General features: G+C 35.0%; 1 protein-coding gene and 1 long non-coding RNA gene across 7 annotated transcripts in view; one reads left to right on the forward strand and one right to left on the reverse strand.

The window, feature by feature from the left end:
• Window positions 1–25,028, reverse strand: part of ZFHX4 (zinc finger homeobox 4) — a 155,628-nt gene that overhangs the window by 48,189 nt on the left and 82,411 nt on the right. The window lies entirely within an intron of this gene.
• On the forward strand, window positions 1,229–9,453 carry LOC140249244 (uncharacterized). Its single transcript, XR_011902975.1, has 3 exons — window positions 1,229–1,283; window positions 7,803–7,930; window positions 8,485–9,453. It is a non-coding gene; the product is annotated as an uncharacterized lncRNA (long non-coding RNA).

Here is a 25,028-nt window from a genome sequence, read left to right on the forward strand (position 1 = left end):
TTTGAAAACTGAAATATAAGGAAAATAATAATAAAACTTCCTGACTTCAGAGCTGTGTACATCAAAGTATGACTTATAATTAATCAGAGAGTATAGGACAAAAATGCTATGTATATTGTGTTTACCAAAATGTCCAGTCTGACTTCATTACTAGGCGTGACTACGTTGTAGCAGGGCACTACAGGTACATTACTGAAGGTGCATTGGGAAGACAGCACTAGGAGAGCATCTTGTTTGCTGAAATGTTGAAAGCCACATGTAGCTAAGTTTATTTTATTAGGTTAATCTAAAGGAATCTCATGAAATGAAATTTGTATCCTTTTAGCTTAACTGTGTGCTTTGTCAAATCGAAATGAAAGAAAGCCTGGCTACGTGCTGCTATGCAGCAGAAAAAGAGATGATATCCAAGAAATAAAGCTAAAAATGGTAACTGTTCAACATGCACACATACAGTACACAGAAACATCTATATAATTAAACGTAAGTAGCATTTTGCATATAGTAACACATTTGATGGGTTATGACACACAAATTCTAGAGTACATGTGCTTCAAATAAGCGCTTATATCTCTTTTCCCCATGCATGAAACGAGGGCATTCTTTTGCAATCTCCCTGTATTCATAAAACAATAGGAATGCTACCTAGACAATTGAAAGATATCCAAGAAATCTTTATTTTATTTCACTATTATTATTATTTTATTTTATTTTAATTTTAAAACCATTTAATCAAAAACAAAGGAAAGAATGTGTTTTAATAGTGCTCCTTGGTATATAAGGAGAGCACATTTCTGCCACGGATACCTAAGTACATTTGAAAAGAACTGAAATATCTATGCTAGATATGTAAACAGATAAGATTATGCCTAGCAGGCATTTTGGGAACATCTGTCAATTTTTTATGGAACGCACTGATTGTGGGCTATTGATTGCATTTAAACAAAGTTGTTTCAAAAAAAAATCAGCTAACAATTCGTGTAGAAAGGACTGATCAATATTTAAATGACTCTCCTTATTGATTTAAAATTAACTTTCAATTAAGAGATCCATAGGACTCTTAACTGCGACACTTATCCATTCAAGAGAAAATAAAGGTACATTTATCGATACACTTAAACAGCAGTGGCTGGTTTCCTATTGATTCAGTCATTTGCGCTGGGATTCGTTAGCGTCATCAGGCTTTAACTCGCTTACTAGGTCTTCACAGTGTGCAATACTGCAAGATGCAGGAATGTACAAAACGACACAGGGGAAGAAAACAGAATTAGAACGCCTATGCAGAGGTAAGTCATACATAAGCTTTTTACATCTCCTGATGAAGGAAGAGTTCCTTTAAAAACTGACTAGTTTTTGGATTTGATCAAGAACAAATTCTTGTCAAGTGACCTGTAATGTACAGTTTTGGAACGGGAACCATATAAATGAATGAAATCTTTCTATAATATTGGTAGGTAACTGTTCTATTGGCTCCCATTGACTCAGACAAGATCACCTATTTGTGTATATTGATTAACACATAATCAATAAGAATGTTTGCTCTTTGTTTACAGAATTTTTTAAAGTGGCAGTACTGTGATGACCTGAATAGGTCTGTCAATGCAGATATGTATGAGATATCTAAGGCCAATAGCATTTAATATTTCAATTAAGGAATCAGCCGTCGTATGGGTTTTAAACGAATTATTGAGACATTTTAAAGTAAACAAGACTAAGTGTGTATCTCTGTTTTAGAGACAAAATCAAATATATTTGAACTAAACAAAAATATACTACAATAGCATAGCTGTAACTATAAACATGTGCAAAAGCATCAGCACATTTAGAAACACAAATTAAAACCAGGACTGTAATTACATACTTCATTATTTATATGTATTCTGGGTATTTTAGTATACTAAGGAAGCTGGACATGTAATCTCTATAGTTAATAACAGACCAAATTCATCCCAGGTGTAATTTCATTGAAGTCAGTGGACCTGGAACTGCACCTGGAATGAATTTGGCCCGGTGCTATGAATGCCTCCTGACTCTCGCCAGCCTAGATTTACATATAAGATATAACACAAAAATGAAATAAAAATAGAAGATGTCCAGGAGGCACAGCATGTTTACAGAACAGAGTGGTAATAACCTTGCCTGATATATATGTAGTAGTGCTGCGCTTATGCAGGCAGTATTGCTGGGAATGGGGGAGGGTTAACTCTGCAGTGGCTCAGGTTCAGTTATGTCCCTTCATCTCACTGCCTCTCTTTTTCTCTCTCTTTCTGTTTTCAAAGCTGCATAACCCAGACCTGTCCAGTGAAAAGAAGCTGCCCCAAATGACCCATTTATTACCTATTCATTTGTTGTGATGTAATCTTTGTGAGGAAGTAAAAATATTGCAGTATACTAAGGTTTAAACACTAGAACCTTTTCTGATCAACTAAGATTATTCATCAAACTGGGAATCTTAATAAGAACCTAGATAAAATTTAACTCACATATATGATCATCAATATTTTATGTAAAAAAGAAAAAAAAAATGTAGATTTTGCTGTCAGAACAAATAAACTCTTCAAAATCTGGATGCTTTTATTTTCTCACAAGCTGCTGCTTCCATTATTTATTTTTTTCTCTGTCCACTACAGGTTAAATCGTACCTATCAAAGGCTCATCTGCAGAGTTATGACAGGAATCAGTGGTATCTTTAGGATCATAATAATGCAAAAAAACTGATTATGACCTTTTGCTGCTGGGTGAAAGTCACAATCAGAAAAAAAGCAGTGTATAAATGCAAAGAAAATACCTCCTCTTAAAATGTCTAAATCACATAATGTTAGTGTAACATAATTTGGAATATATTATGATGGTTACAATTACTAAAAAGTGCATGATGCCATTATTTCCAACTGGAAATTAGATGATTATACTAATTAAGTGATAGCAGGTGGTACAGGATGACTGCTACAATCTTCTCTGATCTACAGAGAGAGACTCATGATTCGGTGTTTAAAACACCCAGGAATAGTAACAATTGGTTTAAGCAGTATTCTGTCCCAAGATGCAGAGGAAGGATTCACTTTGATTTAACACATCCTTATCACATCAAAGAGGCAAAGAAGCATCTTTATGGATTGGCATAGAAAAAAAAAAAAAAAAATGGTACCGGTTCAGCTTCTACCCTTGTAACTAACATCTCTTGGAGATGTTAGAAGCACAACATGAAATGAATTCCAATAGAGTAATGTAATTCTAAAATGCCAGCAACCTTCTTTAAATTACAAATGGCCTAAATTCATAATTACTCCTTTTAACTCCCTCAATCCAGGAGGAGCAATAGGTGTACTAGTGAGAGTCTCTAAGTTGAGCAAATTGGAAATACTCTAGTGAAATATGTATTTCTCTAGTAATAAAAGTGCTAAATACCTTTAAGAATATATGTGGTCATTAAAGACATTTGAATTCTAACTTAATTTACTAAGCAGTATCTACACATTGCTTTTACTGGAGTATTTCAGATTATTCACATCTGCATGTTAGATAAATAATCCTACAGTTTCACGAATCATTTCAGTTCATGTTTTTCTTGTCATTTCTGCTACATGTTTAGACTGAAGAAAGGCTAAGTCATCACCATCGATTTCTTTTCCAGATCAGGCATCATTAGTTTAAAGAATATGAGATGCACTTAAGAAGCTACTTTTTTTTTTTTTTTTTTTTTTTTTTTCTTTGACTTCCATACATTTCTGGAGTGTGACCTCAGCTTAAGAATGGCAGGGAGCAGATCTGCTGAAGAAGAGTCATGCTGTGCAAGAATGCAATCAACATATGCCTAAGAGGCAAACGTAGTAGTTCTTATAAATGACGGAAAATAAATGTTATCTAATTTCTGAAAATATCTTATCTAGCTTTATCTGTCTCTGTAGCATTCATTTCATCTTTGTTATTTTATTTCTTTCTATAGATCGAAAGCATAGCAGATAAGACTTGCGTTTAGATATATTTGTAACATGCTATGATATCTTGAAGCACAGCTAGTTCATTTAAAAAAATTACTGCCTCCTCCCTCCATGTCTGAGAAAGCCTTACCTTTGCCACATTTTCAAGTAATGTTTGTGCCACAAAAATTTTCACAGATGAATGCAAGAGAAAGCAAAATTTGACAGTAAAAGCCAAAAAGCTATTGTTTTCCTCAGGGTGCTGCACATCACATTGTTCTGGAATCATCTCTCAGTGATGATATTTGTAAACTAAGAATACTCTACTCTTCTTAATGCAGAAAAAATCCACACAGTTGTTTGTATGAGCTTTGATGACAGCATGTACATTACATGAGATGCCTGTACTGAGGACAAAAAAAAAATGTTCTCCAGTTTATAAACCTAAATAAACATCTTTTCTCTTTAGAGCAAAACATGAAAGTTTGTGAAAATCACTCATCTCATTTTATTTTTATGTTTTAATAGAACTAAATGGAATGGAACTAAACTTCTGATTACAAAAAAATGCCTCATCTCCTCTGTGAATACTAAACTGCTCAGCTTTTAGACTAGCATCACACAGATGTTCTTCTGTGAATTGATATAACAGTTGCATCTTTTACTGAACAAAATTTAAGTGAATTTCCCTCAATGAATGTGAAAAATATCTCCCTCTCTGAAGCTGAAATAAAAACCTTTACTCTTGCACTCCAGGACATTCAATTAGCTGTGCAAATAGGAATAATGGTAAACAGCTACTCAGAAGCAGGTATTAGAGATATTTGAACTTGTTGTTCAACTAAATAAAATAACATTATCGTACTGGAGGCGTGAGGCCAACTCTCTTACCCTCACATGCCACTGATTAGTTCAGCCTTAGTTGAACAAAAATCCTTAATCTTCTCTTTTTAATATTGAAGAGGTAAACCCTCTTTCACCTGCATGTGGAGTCTCCTTTTCATCAAAGCTCAGGAGATTCCAGCAACAAAATCAATGTATGCATGTTCAGAGCAGTTTTCAGGGTTTTGTAAGACAAATCTTTCAAATGGGAGCTAGTTTAATGCTATTGAGCTGAGTTTCGATCTGACAGAGTGAGTGAACAACACAGAAACAGTTCACTTACCACTGCTCACACTACAGGAGGTGAGAATCAGGTACAGCTCTGTACAAATACAGCTGTGCAATTTCTCAGTAAACTCTTACTGTACCTAATCCAATGTTAAATGCAACAATACAGTGTTTAAACAAACAAAGATTTAAGAAGCAAATACAATTTATTTCTCTACAGTAATGAGAGATAATTAGTTCTGAATTTCAGAGTTTGCTTGCAATGCTGTGAGCCTATGGTTTTCCCATTTAAAATGGTGAAAACAAAGACTGCCTCTGCCAAATTTAATAGAGCTGAGCTAGTATTACACTGGTTTTAACTGCAGCAATGTCAGGCCCTGTGTTCTAACAGAACTAACATATTGGAAATATGATTAACAAATATCCTGTTCTGCATTTTCCTCCCATTTTAAAACTTCTAACAGCTTGATTTCTAGACTTTTTAGATAAAACGAATAACTCAATAAAGATTCATTAATTTTCTTACCTAACATTGTAGTCTGAGTTGTAGCATAGCTTTGCATAGACAGATTTTTTTTTGTTTCTGTACTGTGAATCTCTGAATTCCACTACTATAAAACTTAGGACTGCTCACATGTTATTCACCTTCTGAAAAAGTAGTATTATAGCTGCATCCTTACCACTACAGTATCATGACATTTTCCCTTATCATAGATCTGACTGAAAAATGCACACTAGTGATTTCTTAAGCTGTACAGTGTCTGGAAAAAATATGGGATGTTTCTGCATCCCTTCATTTTAATAAACAAAACAATGAGACTTCTACAAGTCAAAGTAGCAAAGTCTAAAACCAAATAAACCAGAGAAAATGAGCAATACTATACACTATACACTAGGCATTTCACCTTAAACCTTGGTGGGGTGGTAGGCTGGGAGAAGGGCTCTCATTACAATGCTTTATAATTTGTATATTAGACTGACAAAACAGCTACAATACACAGTCAACTCTTGCCAATTCCAATTTTACTACTGATCAGACAATAACCTAATAAGACTCCAGAGGCTCAAGGGAATAGCATTTACACTGGTCTAGTTCAAATACCATGGTCTGGGCCCAGAAAAGTGTTATTACCAACTTGTCCTTTCATTATTCAGTTTGAATTCATAGCTCAAAGCAAATATGAAAGGTAATAATATGTTCTTTAACAATTTAGTTAGCCCTGAGTGTTTGCTCCTTTCAGGATATGCACATATAGTAACTAATCTCACAGAAAGATAAATTAGTTCAATTTGTTTCGATGTCCCTAAACATCAACGGAAATCTACCTGATGTATTTAAAAACTACATTCTGTAATTCATATAGAAGTACAAAATGGACTAAGGTATCAACATGTTTCATATGCTGTATAACACGAAGTAGCATAAAAGATAAAAGAGTAAAAAAAGTACCAGGTTCAGCATAGGTTCATCATATTAGAAAATTTCCAGTAGGTTTCTCATTTTCCTTATATTAAAAATGACTGTTACCCAGTGTAATTGAATAACTCTCTGATAATTACAACATCGGCATTTTAATAGTATATAAATAACCTCTCCCCTAATTAACATTTAGCTAATTTTTTTCATATACTGCAGTATTATAAAAGAAGGTTCTTGGTAGAGTACGATGTTCAACAACAATTAATAATTTAATTATCAGGTCATTGTTTAAAAACAAAAGCTTATACAGAAAGATTAAGGAGGTTCACAATTTAAAGAGAGCTCTCTTTTATGCTATAAGCATGGCTTCATGACTACATTAGTATAAAATTCTTTCATGGCTTCTTTCCCTTTCAGAACAGTCTGTCAGTAGAATTTATACCTACTCTTTGGCCTTGTGAATAAAATTCTGTGCATGTCTCAAAATATAAGTGCACCTACCTGGTTTGGAACTTAGAAAGAGGTATTTCCCCATGCCAATTAATTTTTTCGCAATTTGAGTATTTGTTTTTAAAAGCATCCATCAAGTAACGTCATTTCAGTTTTTATATACTTCATGAATTAGAGGTGAAATGCTCTGTCAAAAACAGAAAGTGAATTTTCTTCCATCAAGCATTTAAACAGACACACCTTCCCTTTTCCTGGTATCAGAAGGAAAGTTAGGTGTGTGGCTCAGGAAAACACTGTCAGACAGAACAACACAGTCCTTACTCATGCATACCCTGAGTAAGAAGCTAAGCGTCTGAAAAGCTTTGAATCATGGATGACCCTGTAGCATAACAGAACTGCATTAAATGAGTAACTGACAATCATGATTGTGGTTCAAATAGCAATGATACTGGGAGAACACAATATGAGCTGCAACATTAATGTTTCCAGACTTTATAATCAGTGTCATATTTTGCTAATTTCCAGGCACTTGATTTACCTCATGACAGAGAATGCCCCAGTTAAACTTTTATCTACTGCCAGAATTTCAGAATGTCATCTTGAGTTTTATAGAAACCTCATTCTTTTTAGAAGTAATTAACTAAGGCATAGTTCGTATGGCAATTAGAAACCACTTGCTTGCAGAAGCTTGTAAGCATTATGTAATTTTTTAAAACTACAAGTACATATGCGTATTCTTGCCTCCAGCTTAAATACAGTGAATGTTGTAGTTGGTTGCACAGGAATTGTCTCAAGAACATTAAAGCAAGCCAAACACGATTGTATTCCAACTAAAATTGCTCTCTTTATACCGTGTATTGAAACTTGATAACTGTTGGTTATAAAATTCCTTTGATTTTCTGTAGGTAATAAAATACTTTGGCAATTACTATTGACAGTTCTGGATAATCTTGAAGGCTGCCTTGCCTGAAGAAGATGAGTGTTACAAATCACTCCACTGAAAGAGGGAAGAACAGCAGCAGGCAGCAGACAGGTTTCAATTTCACAATGCTGATTATCTCATTCGTGATTCTATGCATGCCTAAATCTAAGGATCCCTCAAGCAGCTATATGGACTTCTACTTTTAAAATGCCTATTACGCTTTCATACTTTTTGCTGCTTCCTGAAGAGTGCCATTTCGCCAAGCTTAAATAGCAGAAAATTGCACTGCTTTTCCTCTGCCCATCTCCTCAATCTCTATTAACCTGCACAAGAACAAAGGAGTATGATAGTCCAGCTATAGGTTGGGAAATAGGTTTGAAGTTGTTTTTCATTTACTGGTGCCTATCTCCCTGATTCATAAATGCATTTGAACAATAACATTATTTTAATACATTATCTAATGACTAAAAATGTGGCCTTTAATTACATCTATATTTAAACTAATAAACACACAGGGAGTTCAAAAATACATGCAGCTATTGTTTACACGAACATCAAATGATACCGTAGTGCTTTCAGAGTGTGTCAAGGCTTAAACAGAAAAGGAATAAAAAAAAGGAAATAGCAAAAATATCTTTTTTTTTTTTCTTTTCTTTTCTATTTAGGCTGCAAGAGAGCAAGCAGAAGCAGCTACAAGCAGAAAGGAAAATTGTTGAAGCACCTGGTTCTAATGCTTGCAGTAGGCCTTTATTAGATGTCATAAACTGAATGATGCATTACTCTGCGGATGACTTATAGCCTGCAAATGTTGAGGTAAAATGGAGGACAAAGAATTCTTTGAAAACAAAAAGGTTAAATGTTCCTTTTAAATCAAACAATAGTTATTAAATGGAGAAATCATAATAGGCTCAGAGAGATTAGAGACGGTTTCTATTATTTTTAATGTATTTCTGTATTACCTTAACAAATAAAAAGTGTTTTGTTTTAGCATTTCATATTTTATTTAAGAATGATTTGCAGTCTATCCTACATTTCACCTGTATTATTAAACAAGGAAAAACACTTAAAAATCCTTTTGCTGATACCTGTTTTGCAAACCAATCTCAAATCTAAATAATTGCATTAACATTCACGCAGGCTGTCAGCCACCACCAACAAAAAGGTAATTTTGTCCATCAGAAAATGTTTTAAAATAAGTCTGCTTTGCATTTAAAAAGATAAAAGAATGTTTTCTAAAATGACAATTGCCGGTTGGCCATCGATTCTGAGCTTTAATCTCATGGCCTACTCAAATTTCCCATTATGTCTCACTGAGGCTTAGAGGGATAGAAAGGCTGAACTGTGGGCCTGCAACAAAAGTGGAGGGGGGTTACAGCGTTAAGAAACACAGCTGTTGCTCACAAACTGCAAATGTTAGAATAACTCACTACTTGTTGGGGTTTTTTTCCTTGCTGCTAATAAAAACTTAAAGTGTTTTGCATGCTTTCTATAAACAGTGCACTTAAGTTTTATAATCTAGTACATCTTATTAAGCGTGAAGTCTGCTGATCCCTAAATTATTCATAACATGGTCCAGACTGATTAAGATTGGCTTGTTAAGGAGCACAAGAAGCAATTAAACTGACAAGGCAGTACGGCCTTGATGTATACATTTATTATCACAAGAATACCCAAAGTGAATGCCCTTATTAAGCAATGAATTTCACCTCACTGGCCTTCTACCATTGCTGCCACAGGCAGAGAGAGCTAGGAACAACATGTCAAAAGCTAACTCTGAGGAAATGCCTATCTTCAAGTGAAACCGATTTTGTAATGAACCTTTCAGTTCACTCCTGAGGTAATAAATCCTGACTGGTGCATTAATTACTTGATAACATCCCATCAAAATGCAAATGCAGCACTTGACCCATAGGAATGGCTCACTAGCTGTTAACTCTTCAGGGTATACATAAATTGTCTGTTTTCTTTTATCAAACAGGGCATTTATTTCCATCTTGCTAGGGTGAATGTCACTCCTGCCACCCTCGGCCCCTCAGTGGCCTGACACCATCATTTGCAGAGGACTGTCACTATGTGCCGACATCCTAATTGTGCTACTTCTTTGCTTTGTACCTTTGAGGCAGAATTTCCAGCTTCTACCCCGTCTCCTCATCTCCCCGCCCCCTCCTCCCGCCCCCCCTCCCTTCCTTTTCTGGAGGAATCTTGCATGTCAAGGACAAAGCTGTAATAGCGTTACAAAGAATGACCCCCACCTCTAAAGTACACTAATCTTTCTTTTCAATGGTAATACATTAAAGAAGGAATTTAGTTCCTTGAAGTGATTAAATGAAAGCTGAACATATCTGTGAATCACTACTCAACGTATGCAAGTGTGCATGCTTTTAGCAAGAATGCCTGGAAAGATATATTTACATGCTTTAAAGACACTTCTACAACCTCTTGAATGAGCATTCAGTTTCTGCAGTCTACAAGCAAATAATGTGACAAAATGCAAAACAAAGCACATTTCATAACACAAATTTAGCAATGGTGAAATATTATGCATCGCATTCCTTCAGCTTTCTGAGAAAATATGCTGCTTTAATTGCAAAAACTACTTCCACAATAAATGTTATTGAGGATCTACATTTTATATTTCCCCATTCAAAATGCTAATCAACATCCGTGGCTCTGACGCTCCCACCTGGGTCAACCTGCTTTACAGTTCTACTATTTGTCTTGAAGGCTTGGTGAAAATCCTTAATTCAGGTTACTAGGCAACCCTGCAGGTGAGAAAATATAATGTTTGGCCTACTCCATTTTCGAATACACACAGTGGCCTAATGCCTTCAAAATAGACTGTGCAAAGCACGCACTGATAATTCTCTGCTACATTTTCTAAAGGCGAGGTCAGAATAAAATTAATTGATGCTGAAAATAATGACAGGAGGAGAAGAACCACTGAGACTTGGTGTGACTGGCATGTGATGATGTTAGCAAGAATCCCAGCATGTGACTGGACAGTGTGATGAAAAATATACTTTATGTGAAGGAAAAACAAGTTACAAAACTTAATTAGTTTTTGACACTTCTTCATAAGTTATTATCTTTTCATTTGGAACACTGCCTTGGGACATCAATACACAAGAAGAAATGAAACATTCTTACTGTAAATCTGAAGGAAAAAAGATGATTTTCTATTGCGTTTCTCCCTTTACATGTCTTTTTGAATAAATAAAATATCCACTGCAGCCTAAGGTGTACAAGCCCCTGAAGATGTTTCTGCTGAGAGCACAGAATAGACTTGTTCAATATAATAATCCTGTTACAACTGATTATGCAGTCTCACTTTTAAAAATAAAGGGGAGGAGGATTGGAAACCAAAATGGTCACACACACACACACGCACACACAAAAAAAAGCTGTAGATGAGAAGCAGCTAAATTATAGCACCTACAGCAATAATGCTTCCTGTACAGCAAATGTATTTTTAATTTTTTCCACTAAGGCTTATACCTAGAAGTAATTCACACTGATTACTAAATAACCCTTGTGAGTTGCTTTGTCTTTTGAATTTTAAAAAATACACTTGCCGTGAGCAATGAATTTCATAAACCACCAGCTCTCATGCTTGATGAATCATTCTTATTTTATGCAGTGCTGTGTGATAGAGAACTGAGATAAAATATTCTATCCACAAGCTATTCAGTACAATTTATCATCAGCGGCTCACTAGTCCAGTGATAATACCTGGCTTGCAGATTGTAATGATCAGATTCTGTTTTTATTTCAAACAGGAGCGATCCGAATACCAGAGTTTTTAATTTACATACATTAGTGAGGTTCAAATGTGGCAATAGCTACAAGCAAATTCACTTGCAAACTGAATGCTCGCCTTGCATAATGGGTTCCCTTTAGCTATTACTCACCAGTGAAGTACCCAGATAAAAATGAAAACAAAGAGGAAATAAGGAAAATCATGATACAAACACCATACTGGGGACTAGGATAATTACAGAACCACAATGAAGGTCACGTTTATATCTGTTTTAGTAATGATTTCTTATATTTTCCTTCTGTATTGAAAGCATGGATGCCATCTCTTCTATATATTATTGTATTCTTTGCATTCTGTAGCGTTTTTAAAGTTATAGCATGCTATCATTAATAGAAGTTTATTCCTGCTGTAAATTGAAACAAATAAGATACTGAAATACTAATAAATAACTAAACAACTTCAAAATCTCCGTAAATTATGGTAGCTTGAGCATTTAGTAAAATTTACTGGGCTTATAATAAAATACCTCTTATAGCTATATCACTTTTATACTGACCACAGTATCGAGCTTCAATTCCCAGCAGCATCATTACTAGACATTTTCTGCCACCTTTCTAAATCTGAAAAGCTTCCTACATTTAGTGAAGATTAGGTAATGCTACAAGCAATCAATAACAGCTATCAATTCCATACCTTGTTTGGAAGAACAAGTTGATTAAAAGTAAGTAAAAATGATGGCTGAATATGCTTTAAAACTATCTGAATCTTCTAACTACACTATCAGGATAAAAAAATAAATAAAATAAATAAAAAACCACCAGCATTCTTATTCACTGGCCAAAGAGGTAGGTTTTAGTAACAGTAAACAGTAACTATGACTCAAGCCAACAAAAGCAAGAATATTATATCCCATTTGACACACTCTCCTTATTGTATCATATGAAAAGCAAAAAATAAAAATAAAAAATGAAGGCATAGAGGTATAAAAGAAAAATATCATGTCATCCTCAACTTTACTGGGCTTTTCTTGATTTGTGCCAAACCCTTAATGTTCCCTACAAGGAGTCCTTGTCTCTGAGTTTGGTTCCTTTCTGGATTTTGTTCCCGTCAAAAAACAAACAAACAAACAAAACACCAACAAACCAAAGAAACAAACAAAAAAAAGACAAAACAAAAACCAGTTTAGAAAATGTCTATTATTTACCAGCAACATAAAAATACTGCAAAAGTAGCCATCACAAGCTCAGTCACACACACACACACATAGACGCACAAGATTTCATTTATTTATGATCATACATACTTCTGCCTGTACACGGTCCTTAGTATATATGCACAAATAACTGCCTCATAAACCCAAACACATTTACACAAATATGATCTCAATTATTTAGAGCCTTTTCCCATAATGTATACTAGTGACTTTCCTGTCCCCTGAATGTGAATGCTGTATGTGGGCAAGTCAATCAGCTTAGAAGGAATTCTAGCCATCCACGTAAAGCACAAAAAAGTGTAAGTGTCACTGAAAAAAAGCTCAAGCAAATAAGTTAACTATATTCCCTGTTTTCTGACTCTGTATCTAAAGCCCTGGCAGCTTCATATCCCTCTACTAGAGCAAGTCATTTACCTCTCTACCAGTGGGGTGAGGCAGTGAAGTGCCAATAATCTGCAAATGTGGTTAATCTTGATTAAATAAATGACAGAGAGGAAAATGAGATCCCCCTCTTTATCACTTGTCCATGACTGCTGAACATGACTGCCTGCAATACCCCCAGGATCATATCTGTTGCAGGTGGGAGGGAATCCTGTGCCCGAAGATGCCTTTACTTTGCACTGAAGTTCCTCTCCATCTGCTGTCCTTCAGTGCTTCAGTGCAATGGGACAATGATGAATAGCAACGCCCATTTTAATGCTGCTTCCACAATAAACTTCCAGTCCTTGCAAAGGAGAAGGCACTAGGCCTTAAAATTTTAGTCTAATTTATGAATAGAACTGCAGATCATATATTGTTCTTTAACAAATCAAGGATAAAAAGCATCAGCTCAACTGCTAAAATAGCTGTCAGCAGATTCAGTTCTTGCCTTTGGATAATAAGCTTCTCTAACTGTAGAGACCCTCTGAAATTCAGAAGTTTATTCCTTTGTATGGACCACTTCTGTGCTGTATCCTTCTGTGAAAAGAGTATTTTTCAATCTGGAATTATTTATGTTCAGAAAGGTAAAGTTCACCTCTCTGCTGTGTAGAAAGAAAAAAAAATCAATGTATGGGTGTAATCTAAAAGAGAATAAGGAAATTGGAATATATGATATGTAGTCAGAGGACTACTCTGAAAGCTTTATTGGATGTTATTTCAGTTCATAGACTAAATGAAATAATGCTTGATCACACAGTTATAGACTGAAGGATCTGGTCCCAACTCTCTTATCCCATATTATATCCCTGGCTTTGCAATGTTGTAGAATATAAATGTATCTTATTGCTTTATGTACTATTTGAGAGCAAGAAATGCTATGCAACATTTTGCAGCTTTGGTAATACAGTAATTATCTTTCTGTGATCAGTTCAGAAGAGATTTCCTTAGAGATGTGATAACTTTATGGCATTTCTGAGACACCAATCTGGCTCTAAGTCACTGTGGTAAAATTAATCCTAACTAGAACTGGAATTACAAAGACCAAGTTGTGTGGAAAAAAACATTAGAATTAGAAATCTTTTTTCTTTTTCTTTTACAGTGTAGAGCGGGAAAAGTTATTTCTTGACTATAAAAGAAATACAGAAATCAGGCCTCAAGTTAGTAGACTAATTGATTACAGTCAAACAGCTTTCAAAAATACTAAGTATGCATCTTATCTGTACCTTGACAAACTCATAATCAGCAAAGTCTTAGCTTGCTGCATGTTTTAGATTGTCTTGCAAACCCTCTGAAATGTATTTATAGTGAAAATAATTTCTGCTGCAGGAGCGTAAATTGTGCCTTTGTGCTGCAGAATGTGATGCTGTCTGATAATAAAGGAATGTAGTGTGAGATCTTTCAGTTTCAGTTGTTTTATTAAAAAAAAAAAAAAAAAAAAAAAAAAAAAGATTAAGAATTGGTTATATTTTGGAACGAATTTTTCTCAGTGGAACATTACCAAACAAAAGGCGAAATTAAGGAGATTCTGTAGAACTGTGTAAAACTGACACTTTATGCAATACATTCAATTTCTAGTGAAATTGACCAAAAATGCTTTGCCAAAAGCATTGTAAAATGTTTTTCACGAGAGTGAATTTCTATTAGGAGACTGGGATGGGATGGGATGAAGACGAGTCTTCATTCTGAAAGAAGGACAAAGGAACTCATTTGATTGTGGGCTCAAGTTTGCTCTTCACAGAATTAGTGATAACATTCCACTAAACTCAATAGCACCAGAACTGATCTTATAAGAAGAGCCATGTTTAAAATAATCAGACACTTCTAGCCAGGACAAGAAACACTCATGTTATACTTTGTTATTACCCTCTCTTTTTTTTCTGACTATCTGTCTCATTTTCTCTCTGTCATTTTCTAAGCGACAAACCAACAGTGAGATCCTAAACAACCTTTGCAGGACTGCAGGATTCAATAGTTAACTTCCCTGATTATCCTGCATTTAGGGGAGGAAGGAATCTGACAAATAATTCCCACTGCCATTGTGCGGCCATTACAGTGTCCTACGAGCCTGGACAAGTTATTAGGTCAGACGCTAACTTCCTAAGTAGAAAAATGATGTGGTCGCCTTTGTCCTCTCTGCAGTAATGGCTGGAGTCAGTACTAATTAAGGCCCTGCGGCAGTGTGGTACAAGAGAGGTCAGAGACTTCTTTCTGACACCTAAACAGTGCTCAGCTCAAAGGAACTGCCCCTAATCTGAAATGATGTGATGTAGAGCTGGCCTTTCAGCTTCACTGTATATTTAAAGGAAAATGACAGTTAATGACAGGGGTGTCAAAAACGAGCAGATGGAGAGACTAAGGAAACATTGCTCTATGGTAAAATTTACTAACAGTTTGTCACTGTGCTTAGAATTAGAGGTTATTGCGCAAGTGGAGAAGGTTTGGATACCTTTCTATCACTTCGCTGAGATAGAAAATAATGTGCCATATGCACACAACTCAAAGAAAGTCTGTTGACAAACTAAGCTATTTTTCTGTCATTATGCAAAAAAACAGTAGATACATACCCACACACAACCTACGCTGCCTTCAGTTTTGTTATCAAACTAAAATATGAAAATAATAAGAAGAACATTTAATCTCATTCAGTGGATTACTACTTTCCATTATATCTTGTTGGGAGTAACCATTGCAGTAATTAATCTTCTAGTCATTTTCTTTCTCCCCTTCAGGCATGGAACTTGGGAAACAAAAGCAATATTCAAAACAGAAACTAAGATTTATTGTCAGTTAGTCATAATAGACACCTGCACAGATTACTAATTACAACAAAACCATAAGGTCTGCTGGCACAAATCCTTTCCCATTCTCTCTTTTTATCCACCCCTAGTGACACACCTGCAAGCCTTTAATTGATGTTGTATTTATCTCAGGAGTCCTTGTTAGCATTGTATTATAGCATTGCCATTCACAATGCAATAGTTAAGGTTCAGTCAGCATTTCCACTGGTGAGGCTTCCCTCCCTCCCTCCTTCCTTCATTCCTTTTGCTTCTTCCCCTGCAACGCCCTTCCAAGCTTTTTAAGAAAACGTGCTCCAGGATAAAAGCTAAGAAGTAAATCTAAATTGAGGCTCATATGATTATTTTAATCAAGCTAGAAAAGGAATTGGTTTTGAGTGTTTTTGACAATATTTTTTTTTTTTTATAAAAAGCAAAACCAACCAAACAAACAGAATGTTTCCCGAAGATTTTCAGACTTACGTAGTTGAACCATTGTTTTGATGTATATTATAATAACAAAACTTTAGCTAGCAATTGGCCCACTACAGGGAATTGTAACATCTGGTATTTCCCTCAGAAAGCAAAAGCAATGTGATCCATAATCATTAAAAAAGAGGTGTTCAGACAAGTACTGTAAAAATTCCTATAAAACACACTAATATGCATTCATAGTATAAACATGAAGAAACTATTATCATACAGAGCATAGATAATGCAACTTCTGCCCACAAATGTCATTTATTATTTATTTTTGCTTTACAAATGTAGGCAGCTTCTACCCATACGTTCCAGGGCACTCTGAATTATTTGTATACAACTGCTCACTGTTGGTAGCTTTTATAAATTAATTTTAATAATTAATATATTCAGTGATATCGTCACACTTCCATTATGTATATAGAAGCTGACACGTATCTATGAAAGTCTATCTCTATATGCATAAAGCCAGAAGGATGAAGCCTGCCTTTGACAGGAGGATGAAAAAATAAGAAAAAAGGAGAAAAATGAAAGGAAATCTGTTTGTCTGTGTCACGTGATGAGATAGATATAAAGAAGCCTTGTTTTCTGTATGAGCTCTCCCTGCACAGCTAGGCCTTAGGATACCATTTTAAATTTCTTTTTTTCAACAGGTTTGGAACAGCCTCCTTGGTAGATACATTTCAGTTTTCATATCAGGACCTTTCTACTACATACCCATTAAAATATGACCCACTACTCAAAATGTTGCTTCTACAAAAAATCCTCTTCTATTGCCAGAATAGTTTTCCCTGTGGGAAGAGCCAGAATCAAGGCCACAGAGCCATACCGGGGCTAGGTAGCTACCAATTGGCCCCAAACTCAATAGGCATTATAGACAGACTGTTCAAACAGCTTGACCTCACATTTGCTCGTTTTGGACCACACTGGACAGCGTTAGGTGAAACCTCTGTAAAGTGAGGCTGGCATAAAAGCAAACTAAACTCCACTTTTTCCTGCTTCAAACAGTTGTAGATGATTCCTCTTTCCCAGTGAGAGAGGTAACTCCAGAAATGCCATGGAGAATTTGACCAGAAGGATGTGAAGCCTTGTCTTCAAGGCATTTTTGGATGGATTGTCGTAGCCCTTGGAAGAATATCTTGCACCCCAGGTCCCCCTGTACCTCTGAGATGTATTTTGCATATCTTGAGTATTATAACGTTGTTTTATTCCACAGCACTGACACGCATTAGGCCCTGCAGCTCTTTCTGCAATCTGATCCTGGACATATCTTACAAACAGCTGTTCTACTTCAAAACATATTGCTAAGAAACAAAGTATTAGATAAATGTATTTTTAAACAACCAGCACCCAACACAAATCCAGCTTCTACCATTTCACAATTACCTAGACACGTCTATTTTCCTCTGACATTCTCACTCTCAGCAGGCTTTGGAGCCCAAGTCACACTCTCTCTTTTCCTACCATTCCTCATGAGAGATTCTCCATTATTAAACTCTGTAGGTATTCTTTGTTCTCCTGTGCTCAAAGCTTAAGCCTGGTCTGCTGAAAACTAGATGTCTGGAAAACTTGCCAGAAGCTGGGATGCTATGCCAGGGAAGCATGACTGTATGCTTGACCTCTTCCTCTGTTCATTCCCTTAGCATATGCTACTGGCTGCTGTCAGGTTCCTATTACAAAACCATCTAGTAATGCCAGCACTGTCCCATAACCAGAAGTATTAGCTGGTAAGAAACAATCTGAGCCTTTTTTTTTTTTTTTTTTTTTTTTTTTTTTTTTTTTTTTTTTTTTTTTTTTTTTTCCATTCTGCCTGTGTTTAGTCAGATCTGTTGACTGAACATCAACATATCCAAACATTAAACCTCATCCTGGTAACCAGATGAACACACAGTTTCCATGAATAGTAATGATCTTGAAAGCACCTCAGATTCCACTGAATGGCTAAATTCCATATCTAATTAGATAATATGAGATGGAATTTAATTTGCATGAATTGGAATATAAATTTGGGATAAGTAAATTTCCTCAATCTCCAGAAGACGCAAACAAGTACTCTGAACTAGCTTGGCCACCTCTGTGCTGTTATCTACTGCTGATGAAGACATGACCCAAAATACATGGAATTCTTCATAGAAAGGATCTTTATTTATTCCTCCAAAAACTGAGTTTCACCTTTCTTGCAAAGAGTGAGGTAAAATTTTGGGAAAGAGCTGGCAATTCAGAGCTCCTAGGAGACCTACTAATTCACTTCTAGAGGCAATAAGCTTTTAGAAATACATTATTTTCTTATGGATTACACTCATTACTTCTCCAAAGGCCAGAGCAAAACCTATGCACCAGTTAAGAGCCATTTAAACTACATTTGAAGGGCTTAAGTGAGGCTTAAATGATGCCTAGGTTTTGTGCTAGCCTTCTGCAGAGTGGATGAATCTTACCCTTACATGAACTAATCAGTTTTGATGTTCTCTCTTCCATTTAAGATCAGTGAATTATTAATCTTCATGTGTACAGCAACTTCTTGAAGCATATTTTATATGCAAATTCATATTAACATCATAGCAACATCTATAATACAGGCTGAAATAAATTATGAGGTACTGTGTAAGAGATCTTAGCCATTATGATCTATCAAGTCAAAAATCCAATGAAATTAAAAAAATATATTATGCCCTTTAAATATATATTTACATAATAGACTGTAATGACTCAGAAAAAAATCTGTTACAGCATGTAAATAATGCATGTTTTTAGATTTGTCTAAATACATATGCACATGTATTTACATATTAACATGACAGGCTGAAAACATACTAAGTGAGCCTGTTTGTATGGTCTCATGCACTATATGAGTGTTAAATGCTTAGACAAGAAAAGATTATCATAGAAACACTCCTTATAAGCAAAGACCTGATTTCCTACTCCTGAAAAATTTAATGCATATTCTCAATGCCCCATCAATATTCTTAGATTTTCCAACAACTTATTGTAGATATCTTTTATTCAGTATCTCCATCATATCTACATTTTGGCCTACTACCAGCTACACTACTAGATCTACAAGAGGGAACAGTAGCATTTAAAGGAAAATAATTCAGATTTACCCTGTGGTATGAATTTTAACTTGCTGTAGATTTTTTATTTCATTTATAGGAGGCAGAAGATTGGTGATTACATTTGAACAAAAACTCTGAAAACGTGGTGTTTTTTTTTTTTGCAAAATGCAGAAGTTTGTAATATGGAGTGCATCTAGTACCTATCACACTGCTTTGATATTTCTTGTGTCTCATCAAAGTTTACATTACTAGTTCTGCGTGGCCCCAGAAACACAGAAACATGCAGAATTTACTTGAATGAGTAATGACACAGCAGTCACTATGAAGTCTTTAGTGAGCAGAAATCATTTGCATATTAAAGTATTTGACACCATCCCTTCTTCCTTTTAGCAGTTTTGAAAAATATTCAGACTCTATGTTGTGTAGCAGGTAGCTAGATAGATCAGTAGACACAGAGACTGACAGAAGAACCTACTGTGGCTTAATGCATGGTTTTACACAAGATTCTCTCAAAGGTACAAATAAGTACTTCCTATCGACTGTGATCAAGGGCTGGTGCATCACTGCAGTCTGATAGGAACTTTGCAGCAGTCTGTGAAGATAAAACATCCACTCCTCATGCGATTAGTCTGCTGAAACTCTTTGTAGTCAAAATAAAAATAATAGCAGGAGTCAAGTATGCTAATGTCCATAATCATTGTAAATTATAACTGTCAGTGGTCACAAACCTACTTCATGAAAACATAAGGTAACAATTTAGCCTTACATTACTACTCTCAGAGAAGAACTACTCATAGAAAACTGAAGTAGTATGAGAATTATAACATGTATTCTAAAAATAGAATGTTTTGGACTTCTTATTGCTTTCCTTTTTTAATTTTCTTCTTTTGGCAAAATGGAATATTTCCATATAAAGCACTGTGTGAAGAATTTTGTATTCAGTTTCCATTGTTGAAATCATACCAGTCTCAATTTAGACTTAAGTAAAGATGTGCATAGTGATTTTAATTCTGAGTGGAACAATGGAAGGTGCCAGGAAAGCAATACCTTTAATCTGCAAATAATAGCATCCAACCAAACTGGAGAAAATTTACCCTCCCTCTCTAAATATGAGGTAAAAATAATGAAATTGCAAGCAGTTGCTTATCTTTATGATCTGGCCAGTGTGCCTCATTTTCATTTTCTCTCACACAAAGACAGATTGAATGCATAAAGACAGTTACTTACAGTTCAAAAGGAGGAATAAAAGGAAGCTATATTATAAATTAATATTAGAAGTTAAAGATTTGTTGACTCAAGCTGTGTTAAGAAATATGCAATTTTGGACTTGCTTTTTAGAAAACTGCAATCTCATCAAAATTTCTTTTTTATATAAAGCTACATTCAAGTTTTTGGTTTTGCCAATATGCACAAAGATGAAACATGCTATGAACATTAATTTTTTCTTGCTTATCTTACATTGTGTCAACTTATATTCACAACCCCATATTTTCATAATTGTTCACAATTTTAAAAATAAGTGGAGAAAGGGAAAAGGAAAATGAATATAAAAGAGACATTTAATTAAAGAGTTCATTTTACTCTTCCCTTATTAGAAATACTTGATGACAAATCTTCTGTATCATAAAACATATTTTTTCCAAGAATGTGAATAAAAATGATGATGTCGGAACAAGGAGTATGTTCAAATACTTAAAAGTATTTGCTTGGTTGTGTAGGGATGCAGAACTGAAATTTCAAACTCTGTATGTGTTATGAAGCTTACAGATTTAGCCGTTTCTTGGTTGTTACTACTATTCTCAATTATTAGTGATCACATAGTTACCTGGAAGATTAAAAAATAAAATAAAATAAAATAAAATAAAATAAAATAAAATAAAATAAAATAAAATAAAATAAAATAAAATAAAATAAAGCCACAGACTTAAAGTAAAACTACTGCATTCCCTCTGTACAGTCTAACTGCCCTCCAAATAATTACAGAGCGGAGACTTAGCTGTCATTCATGTGTATCTATTCTATTGTGTGAAGAGAAAAAGAAAATGGTTGCCCATACATTAGCACATCACCCATGGCTAGTGCAATGACAAGATAGATTAGGATGTATATTAAATCTCACACATGACTGCCTTTCTGTATCAAGGTAAAAAATACTTGCTCTTACATACATTAGGGACTGGTGTTGGACTGACATCTACATTAATATTGACAGCATATCAACATTTTTTACATTAACTGAGTCAATAACTAGTCTAAACCTGGTAAAACTTAGATAACAAAAATGAAGAAAATATCTAGCAAGAAGCATTAGATTCTTGTATCTAAGAAAAGTAAATTAACCCCCAAATACTACATTGCTTTTCTGAATTATCAATCTTGCAGCAATACATCAACCAGTGTATACAGCTGTGATTCGGTAATCCAATCTCATTTGTCAAACAGGAATTCTAGTAGATAAGGAATGCTTCTAGGAAAAGAAAACCCTGCACAGACAATAACATAAATATTATATATATAGGAGGCTGATTATAAAAAGCTGGATTAGCATCATTGTATTACTTCACCTCCTAAACATTACTTTCACAGACATGATGAAATTGTCAGGCAGTAATCCCACTTCCACAATAGCTGCTAGTGCAAAATGCACAAAAACCTGTACGAACTCAGGACACCTATTTTGCTATTTTGCAGGGAGTTAAAATGCTTATTTGTGTTTTCCTTGTAAAGAAATACATTTAAATCAAAACTTCTATGTAGGTTAGGTTAGAAAACAGATTTGATTATTTACCTTTGCTGTAAAATCTCCCGTAAATAAGCAGTCGCTTCTCATTCCAAGCCAATGTCTTGGTTTCATTAATAATTAAACGCTGTTCTCCAGTGATAGCTAGCTTTTTATACCCTGGTCATTGCAATATTTTATCTTTCAAATGAAGCTAAAAAATACTATTAATGCTTGTAAGGTGCCCATATGTTTTAAGCACATGCACATGAAGTCTGGAAGATAAAAATATTAATTCTCCTAGATTCTCCAGTCTCCCAGTGTTAGTGAAAGGTGAGAAATACTAGGAAATCAATACACAGAAAAACTTTTGGAAACAGTATCTGTTAGAATCAGGTATTGGCCCAAAGCTGATATGTAAATGGTTATCATTTCAATCTTAGCAATTAAGCTACGTCTGGAAGAATTGGCACCCAGCAGAAGCAAAAGCACAAGGGAGCTATGCAAAGTTTTTAGATTTTAAACACATCAAGGAGCAACATTTCAAGTGTCATTCACCTCAGAAGCCAGAAAAGATTTTGTTTAACCATGTTTCCCACTGAAGACTATTTTTTCCCCCATTTTAGTGTACTGTAGAAAATGAGGGTTAAAGTGATTTTCTCAGCAATATTTATTTCCAAATGATCCCGTCTTTCATTTCTGCAAGTCCTTGAGAATGGTGATGGAACAGGCCTTGAAAAACCTAGGCTTATGAACATGAGCTCTTCCGTCAGGCAATACTATGGGTAAACAATGGGCAGAAAGAAGAGGCATCTCTTTGCTGTTCTGCTAATGTTCTTCTAGGCAATTCAATTAAACATATAAAAGAAAAAGATGCAGAGAAATGCCTGGCGCAGAACTGGAACTAGCACTCTAGTGCTTGAGATGTTGATGGCATTCAAGCTGATTAATTAATATCAATAAAGCCCACTGGAAAAAAGTTAAAAGAACACTTTAACATGCAGTGATATTGCTGTGATTGTTAGGATGGTATATTTCTGTCTTCTCTAATGTGTTGTTTTTTTTTTATCACCTCAATACACTGATGTCAGAGTGCATTTTTTAATTACATTTTCATAAAGAGATGGTAGAATTTAACATATTAATATTTAGAATGATGATACAGTCACAAGGCTTGTACTTTTACATTCTTTTGTTCTGAAGCTTTTGATACCAAATCCCAGTGCCAGTCTCTTTAGCTCAGAGCAGTTTCATATTCCTAGGATGCTGTAAAATGATCTCTGATCTGATTGTTTCAGTGTAAAGCAATATGGGTGACTGTAGGTAGTAAGTTTAATTTATTAAATAATGTGGATATTAATCTGTTTGTCAAATTTCATAGGCATTTTAACAAAAGCTTAACCTCCCTGACAATTATACCGTTGAGCTGAAACACACTGTTGTAGGGCAGAAAGGATATTTAAGTGCTATTGCAGAATGCATCTTTTGTTCCTAAATTTTATTCCTTAGAAGGGCTAAATGATGCCCCATTTATAACGTTTTCAATTCACAGAGTCCACATGTGGCCACATCCTAGGATTGCCAGACACAGTGTACGTTTCAGAAAGCTAAACCTCATAAATCTCCAGAAATTCCTCACATCTATTATGTTTACCTTCTGCTGCTGATGAGCCTGTTGGGCTCTGTACAGAGGAAATTACAAGCGCTCCAGAAGATTTGGCAAGAAGATGCTAGAAGAAACAATGGGCAAAAAAAATTCTTAACTGAAACATCACATCCAGCTTTGGCTACCATTTACATATTTGAGATTACAGCTAGTAAAATGGAAATTCCATTGAAATTGAATAAATTGTTTTCAAAAATCCCTGTCCGATTAGTTTAGTTATGTCTGAAGTTGAATGTGTTAAGCTACACTCAGTATAACTTACGGAATTCAGCTTTAGTCTAACATTCATAAATGAAATGAAATTCTGTCTGCTTATACACTTTTCCAATTAAGAACAAAAGGCAGTTGTATCCAAGATTTTCTTCCCCTATCATCTTCTTGCTCATTTCTATTAATCTGTATTACAAAATGTCTTCCTTTACTTAATAGATGTTTGGAGACTGTTGCAACAGCTGCTAACTAGTAAGGAAATTCCAGCAGAAATATTTTATGGTCACACATTTAAATACCACTGAAAATTTGTTTATAGTTAATGCCAACTGAAATGCTTATATTCTAGGCATATTTTGCATAGTGATCAAAGATTAGTTGTTCAAAAATCTCCTATTTAAGCCATGAAAAGGCCGACTCCAAAGAATAATTTCAGACAGAAAATGAAGTTCCAATTTTTAATTATTTACTGAATTAAATAATTGTGTTGCATATCCACACATGCACAAGACTGCACAAGCATTAGAAGTTTTGGAGTTTTTAAACACTGTTGAAAAGGATGGGAAACTATTGTGGAATTACTGGCATAGGTATTGCCATGTGCTCTGTTGCAGTCTTACCCAAAAACAGTGCCATCCTCAGTGACAGCAGCAAGACTCGCACCCAATCTGAGCTATGCAGTGCCCATGGGGATGAGGTGACAGATGTGGATTTTTTCAGAAGCTGTCATGGAAACAATCTTACAGAAACAGAAACTGTTGCTGTCATCATTACCCAGAAGAGTAAAAGTCATCAAGAGTCCTTCTAACAAAGGAGAGTAGAGTAATGTCTTGGCTTATGTATGAACTGACCGACTGTACAACTTCCAAAAGCAAATCTTAAGAGAGAACTGTCAATTTCTGGACACTAAACAAAAA

This window comes from Excalfactoria chinensis, chromosome 2 (assembly GCF_039878825.1).
Source record: "Excalfactoria chinensis isolate bCotChi1 chromosome 2, bCotChi1.hap2, whole genome shotgun sequence".
Lineage (NCBI taxonomy): Eukaryota > Metazoa > Chordata > Aves > Galliformes > Phasianidae > Excalfactoria > Excalfactoria chinensis.